We start from the raw sequence: 7,522 nt of genomic DNA, 5'->3' as shown, positions 1-7,522 counted from the left end.
ATGTTGTATACCTCACAAACATGTAAGTCAAGACAAGAAGCAAGTGTGATTACAGTTGCTGGCCCTTATTCCTTTACTTGTAGACTCTTGAAACTTAGTTTCATTGGCTGTCAGGTCTGGAGGGGTGGGAGGTCATTGCATTCAAATCTCCTGGTTTCCTACCAGTGCTAGATGAAGAGGATGAGACCGGAGTCAGGAAGGATTTTCTCTGAGTAAACTTTAAGTTGCTTCGTGGAAGAAAGACCAGAGCCCTGCATTTTCCCCTCCTAACTTAATACATTTCCTTACTCTAGGTAAAAACGCCTAGATCAGTTTCTCAGGGAAACAGAAAGAGGAGGTAGGGAAGGAATAGGTCATGTGACCCTGAGACCCAGAGGCTATTCTTCCTAGCAGATGTGGGGATCAGGCATTGTCCTAATGGGACTGCCTACATGAAAATCCTGGAAAGTCATGAGTGAGAGGCGGGCCTGGTTACCGTACAACACATGTTACAGTGCCAAAAAGGGCTGCACACCCTTGAAGTTGAAGAGAGGGAAGAATAGAGAAAACAGAAAGTGCAGTTTCTTGGGAAGCAAAAGAGGCTTGACTGGCCTCCTGTGGAGAAAGGAACTTTGTGTGCTACAAAGAACCCTGGCTTGAACTGAGTTCAAGCTAGTAATTTGTTCAATAACTTCTTTTTTTCTATTTTTTAGCATCGTAGAAAATGTATCTAATGCAAAAGATGAAAAACATTTTGTGTGTAGAAAGTATTAAAAATAACCATGATTATAAAAGTATATGATTTATTATTTCTAGGGTAGACAGGAAAAAATATATCTTACCTTAGTTTAGGTTTTCTTTTCTTTTTTTAAATTTGTTTTATACATTCAATCACTATACATCACTTAGCATATAAAGTGAATTTACCCAATATGAAATATACTTCAGACCAGTCCAGTTGAGGATACTACACATATTATCATCAACAAATAATAAATCATTTCTGTGTCCCACAAATGTCTTGCCTCTCAATTTTTCTCCCTAATTTTCTTCCCTATATTCTTCCCCTCTCTCACCCTCCTTCCACACTGTCTCCAGTATTCATAACTATTTTCAGTGCTTTTATGTCCTCTAATCTTTCAGTTTATGTTAAGTGGAGACATACAATGTCTCTCTTTCATAGCCCGACTTGCTTCATTCAGCAATGAATCTTTCATATTCATATTTCTTTCATATTCATTCATTTGCTATCAAGGGCCTGTTGTTTTCTGAAAAGTCACCAATCTCTCCTTTCTGAACCAGTTTTCTCAACCTTGAAATGAGGGCGATAGACCCAGTCAATGATCCCAAATACCCAAACTGAGGCTAATTTCTATCTCCAATCAGCTTTCTGGGTGACTGAGATCATAAGGGGCTGGGTACTCATTGAAGCCTCTCGTAATAATATCCACAGATCCTATGAAAAATATCTGATAAGTATAGTGGAGACGTCAAGGCACCTCTGCCCCATGAAAGCGATACCAGGAGAACACACAGTCCATTGCCCTCCTTGTTGAACACAGAACCGGGGTCAATGGGCCATAGGTCCATAAAGGTCTGAGCCCTGTTCTCCCACATCTGTATGCCTTTGCACAAGGTGTTTTCTCTGTTGGGAACCTCCTTCCCCTCCAACTGAACACCTCCCTATTCAACTTTTAGGATATCCACGGAGAAGTTTTGCTGACTGCTCCAAGCAGAGCTCATTACTTCCCTTCCTGCATTTACATTCTGACCTGTCAAGATTGTTTTCCGGTTCATCTCACTGGCCAGACTTCCTGAGGGCAGAAACTGTCTTCTCATCTCCCTAAACTGAGTAGTAAGTATAGTGTCTAAACAGAGATAAGAGTTCAGTAAACGTCTATTAAATGAAAGGAAGAGAGCATAAAGAGGAAATAGAATGAAGAAAGGAAGAAAGGGATTGAGGAAAGAAAGAAGAATGAAAGGAAGAAAATAGAAAGAATAAAAACAATGATTCTGATTCCAAGCCGCTGTCTTTCCTTTAAGATCACTGAAGAAACCCTAAGGCTCTCTGTCTGGGTGTGTGCTTTACTGTGGTTTCCAGCACTCAGCCTCCTCCTGCCCAGGGCTCTGCCAGCCTCTCATCACTCACCTCCCGGTCTCTTACTCCAGCAGTAGTACAGAAAGGAAGAAAAAGACACAGCCCTTTTCTAAGTCTCTGTCCCCAACCCACCCTCCCAGTCCTCTTCCCCAAGCAGAAGCCAAAAGAACTATTGATATTTAATTCAAACACCTTCATTCAGAACTGGCCCCATCCTCACCACCATCAATAACTGGGGGAGTAGGAAGGAGTGGGGCCAAAGACAATCACCAGCTGTATTTGCAAAAAGAACTTTTTGTCCTCTATTCCTCACCAGTTATAGCACAAAATGTAACTACGGCAGCAGGAACAACCTTTTACGCACAGTCCTGGAGGTTCTTTAAACTCCACATTTGCTTTTACAGGCTACCTGGATGACAGAGTTCCACTTTTTCAATGTATAAACTCACGATTTCAATAGCACCAACTTTTATTTATTTATTTACCATAAAAACCATAAAGCAACAGTAAAAGAGAGGAACATTCCCAGCTCGCAGGTATGTTTACTCACAGGTATGTGGTTGGCACTAGTGGCGACCATCGCGTATCCAATTTCTTTATTCTGCTTTTTCGTTTCACCTTAATCCATAAGCATTTTGTATGGTGCTACACAACCTTCATAATTATCCTTCTAATGGTTGCTTAATATCCCATCAGGTTGATGTGCTGTAATTTACTTAACCATGTCCCTCTTTAGAACGTAACCTTTTAAAACATTAAACAGAAAGCTTCTCAAGGGTTTAAAATAGATGGGGAAGGTGGTTTCTTGGCAACGCATGTGGCATTTCTGAGGCGCTTGTGCTCAGAAGTGAGGAGTCCAGGAAGGGAGCTGGGCCTCTTCCCCCGCGGCTGCCTGCGTGCCTTGGCTCTGCCTTTGGTGATCGGGCAGTCACTGGCTGTGCTTGAGAAACTAACACTAAGAGCGACAATAATGGCTCGTATCGATTGAGCTCTGCACGGAAAACTTGGTAAAATACATCTCATTTAATCCTCCTAACCAACCAATAAAGTGGCACTGTTATTTATTTGCCATTTTACAACTAAGAAACCTAAAACTCCAAGATCACGCAGCTAATGGGGATCGATCCTGCCCCAGGGAACCTGGCTGCAGAGGTTCGCTGGGGGTAGTCCTGAGTTTTTCTGCCAGCTCCCCTGTGGGTTCTGTGCACATGATCCCCAGCCCCCAAAACCCCCTCTGCACAGCCTATCCAGGCTCATCGCCACCCGGTGTGTATCTGGCACTCTAGAGCTTTCATGGCTTCTAGCAGAGGCCTGGACAAGGACACAGGAGGTCTTCTGAGCCCACTATTTATAGGTGACTTGCAACTAGGTGGTAGGGGATATGCATTGGTGACAGGAATCAACTTGGGTGTCCAGGAGCAGTAACTAGAGCAGGAACATCGAGATCTGGGTTTGCATTAGGAGCTGTGTATTTACCAGCTATGCGGCCTTGGGCCACTTCCACCTCAAAGCCCCAATTGCCTGGTCTGTAAAATGGAGATAATAACACCTGCCTCCGAGGGTTACTGTAAGGATGTGAGAAGATGATGCGGCTCAGTAATCTCAACAGACCAGGTGAGGAGCCAGCTCTAATCAGATAAATTCCTTAGGGTCAGAAGCAAACCTTTCTCCCTCCTCTCTCACCTAGTACATGATGGAGAAGAAAATGTGAACACCACGGGAAAATGAAAGGGCTTCGTTTTCCATCAGCTCCAGAGGCAGGCCTAGCAGGGTGATGCTGATGATGACAGCGACAATACAATGGTGGCTCACGTTGAGTATTAACCTTGCACCCGGCACTGTGCTACCCATGTTTCACCTTCCAGCATGGCTAAGAAGTAAGACTATCCTTATTCCCATTTATAGATGAGGAAACTGAGGTGCAGCAAGGATTTTGTGACTTCCTGCGCTATCTTTACAGTCTTTTCTGAGTGGACAACACAAGAGCACCTGGCATGAGGGAGCAATGAGCCCACTGCTCTGTGCTGGGAGAGCCCCTCAAAGGACCACTTTCAGTTCTTGGAGCCCTGAGGACAGAGAGAGGACAGGGGAGCTTCCGACTGGGGCAGGTCTTGAAAGAACAATCACAAGTCCCTCTCTAAAAAAACTTTAAAGAATGTCTACCAAAGACTTTTAATGGTCCCATATTGTCCTATCAGAGAAGAGAGGACATGGGGAAGCGTTGTATGTCTTCTTCAAATATTGGGACTCCATATTGGATGCTGGTGCCATGTCTGAGTCTTATCACTCCCTAAAACCTCCACATCTTGTCCAATATGTAATAAGACATTCTGTAAAAGTTTGTTGAATGAATAACTGTGAAGGACAAAGGACTGTAGGGCCCTTAGGGTAGAGTTGTACTGTGTGAAGAAGCTACAGGGACAGAGACCTACTCAATACAAGGAGGATGTGTTCATTAAAGTGTGCAAAGGTGGTAGAATGAGTGGCTTAACTGATTGGGACTGTGCCTACCATTACTGGATTTATTCCAGGAGAGGCTGGAACAATCACCCAACCAGGTGGCTAGTCACAAATAGCACATGGAACCATAAGACCTTCAAGGGCCTTCCCAGTTCTTGCAAAGTTGAACCATATGATCTTTAGTGCCCCTCCCAGATCTGGGGTTCTCCGTCAGTCTCCTCCTAAAACTTGTTATTTTAACTCCGATTCTTGAGCTGGAAAGGAACTGAGAGGCTGAAAAGCCACTTCCTTTGGAAAAGATAATAATAGAAAATTAGCTCCAAGTGTTTGGCACTGAATGCTTAAAGACTGATAATGCCTAGACTTAATCTAGGGTGATACATCTTTATTGTTGGCATCATCCCTAGAGTACAGCTGGTGTTAGGGTGGACATAACTTAGAGCCACTGCCTGAAACATCTTTCTGAGCCCTGAAGACTCCCACTACAGAAAATAGGTGGCCTTTGGACTCCCGATTGGAGCTCTGCTCAAGACATCTCTTGCAAGGGAGAGATCAGTTCCCCCTGATGAACCCCCATAGGGATACCAGCCTCATCCTTGTATGGATGCACATGCCTAAAGCACCTCACTCCAGACAGATGAGCAGGCAGGCCCAGGCATTTCCTACCTCTGAAGGGAGTTATTTCCATTTCCTGTTCCTCTTTGCTGATGCATCTCTGCACCTCATTCAAACCCTACCTAGGTGCTGCTCCCCAGTGCTCCAGACCATAATGTCTCTGCACCGCAATAGCCTGGGCTCCAAGCCCAGGTCCCCCTTCTTCCCTGAGTGCACTAGTTCCCTCTGGCAAGGACAGTCTCCACACCCTGACTGGTACCCCTACCCCTCTCAGGGACCCAGACTTTCATTTCCACTAGAGCCAGAAGTTATTCTTAGTACCTACAGGCCCCTCCAGGTCCTTGCCTTGTGGCCTCTGTCCCTAAAGCAAACAATGGAACCTCAAATCCTTCTTGGGTTTCATAGCTCTCTAACTTCCCCTCTGCACCCAGCTGGAGAAAACTCTGACCTGGGGGCCAGCAGATGGTAAAGTGGTTATGTCACTGGACTCCCACCACAGGGCTGACCACAGTTTGAGTCCCAAACCCAGTGGCTTGAAATTCACACCAGGTTCATGTGCATGTAAACACAAGATCCCAGGAGGAGAATGAAGGAGAAGGAACTGTGGCATGGCCATCCCCTGGGGGGGGGGTGATTTCTCACTTTTCTTCTCACTATCTCTGTCTCTCTTTCTTTGGCAAAGCATGTGCAGTGTAAAGCAAAAATCTCTTAAAAAAAAAAAAAGGAAGAAGAAGAAAAAGAGGAAGAAGAAAAGAAAAAAAATCTAATCTAGAAAGACTTTTGTGATTAGGTTAGGCCCATCTAGGTAACCTCCCATTCTCAAAGAACTGATCAGTAATAACCTTCATTACACTGCTAAGTCCTTTTGTCACCTCATATAAAGCAGTCAGGGGATGGAGAGTCCTGTTACCAGAACAGAACCTGACTGGAGAGGAACTGTCTCTATCCACAAAGGCACAAACCCAAGCCCACTTCCACATGGATCCTGAACTTCAGCTGTGAACTAGTGCTTTCAGAGACTTAAAATGAAGATTTTCTGCTGAGACTTCTTCCTCACTATTTCTACCTCTGCTCACTAAGTGTCTAGACAGGTCCAAGTGAATAGAATCTATACATCTGAATACAGTCAGGGTCAGAATATTCCTCTATTCCCACTTATTCTGATGCACAAAGAGTGAGAATGGAACAGAAGAGAGATTGCAGATCACCTCCTCCTGCACGCCTCTGAACGCTCAGAATGAACTTCAAGAATTAGAAGAAACGTACCATCCATCTGATGACCAGAAATCACCATAGGGTCACAAGAAATATGGAAAAACAAGAAAATACCTCTCCTCCACAGAAAAATAAGTCCTCCACATCCTCAGACACTCTGATGCAATTCATGGAAATGTCTGATTAAGAATTTAGAATTTTCATGGTGACAAAGCTCACAGAGATTGAAGAGAAGACAATGAACTGCCAAAGAGGCAGGGGAAAGAAGCTGACAAGCATCAGGAGGTGAGGAAATTCTTGCAAGATCTAAAAGACGAATTACACACTTTAAAAAAGAATCAAATGGACCTGTTAGAGATGAAGACTATAATGGAGGAAGTCAAAACCTCCCTTGAAAGTATTCAAAGAAGATTAGATCACACTGAAAATCGAATCTCAAGTTGTAGAAGATAGAATTGCTGGCCTAGAAAAATCCATCATGAAGACTGAGAAAATTGTCCAAAAACATGAGAATACTATATGAGAAATACTAGATACCATCAAACATCCAAACATCCAGATAATTGGTATCCCAGAAGGGGAAGAGATCCATAAGGGTATTTACAATCTATTCCATGAAATCCTGGAAGAAAACTTTCCAAACCTAGAGAAGCATTCAAAGATCCAGTGCCAAGAAATACAAAGAACCCCAAATAGAATCAACCCAAGAAGATCTTCTCCAAGACACATTATAGCCAGATTGAGCAAAACCACAGACAAAGACAAAATACTAAGATTGGCAAGAGTGAAACGGCAAGTTACCTACAAAGGATATCCCATCAGGATCCCATCAGTGGATCTCTCATCGGAAACAATGCGAGTGAGGAAAGAATGGGAAAATATATTCAAAGTGTTAAGGGAAAAGCAATTGCAACCATGGATACTATACGCAGCAAGATTATCCTTCATATGGGAAGAAAAGACAAGAACATTCTCAGATAAACAAATCTGAAAGAATTTACCAATCCCAGACAAGATCTCCAAAAATTCTGTAGAGAGTACTATACCAGGAAAATTAAATACAGTCACATAGAAATAAGAGTTCAAAAACTAAGAAAATGGCCAGCTTAATTGTGGGGACAAGTCTGGAGTTGAATATTATATCCCAGAATTTAA

This window comes from Tupaia chinensis, unplaced genomic scaffold (assembly GCF_000334495.1).
Source record: "Tupaia chinensis unplaced genomic scaffold, TupChi_1.0 Scaffold000238_1, whole genome shotgun sequence".
In the NCBI taxonomy this organism is placed as follows: domain Eukaryota; kingdom Metazoa; phylum Chordata; class Mammalia; order Scandentia; family Tupaiidae; genus Tupaia; species Tupaia belangeri.
Note: the sequence above shows the minus strand (reverse complement) of the source record.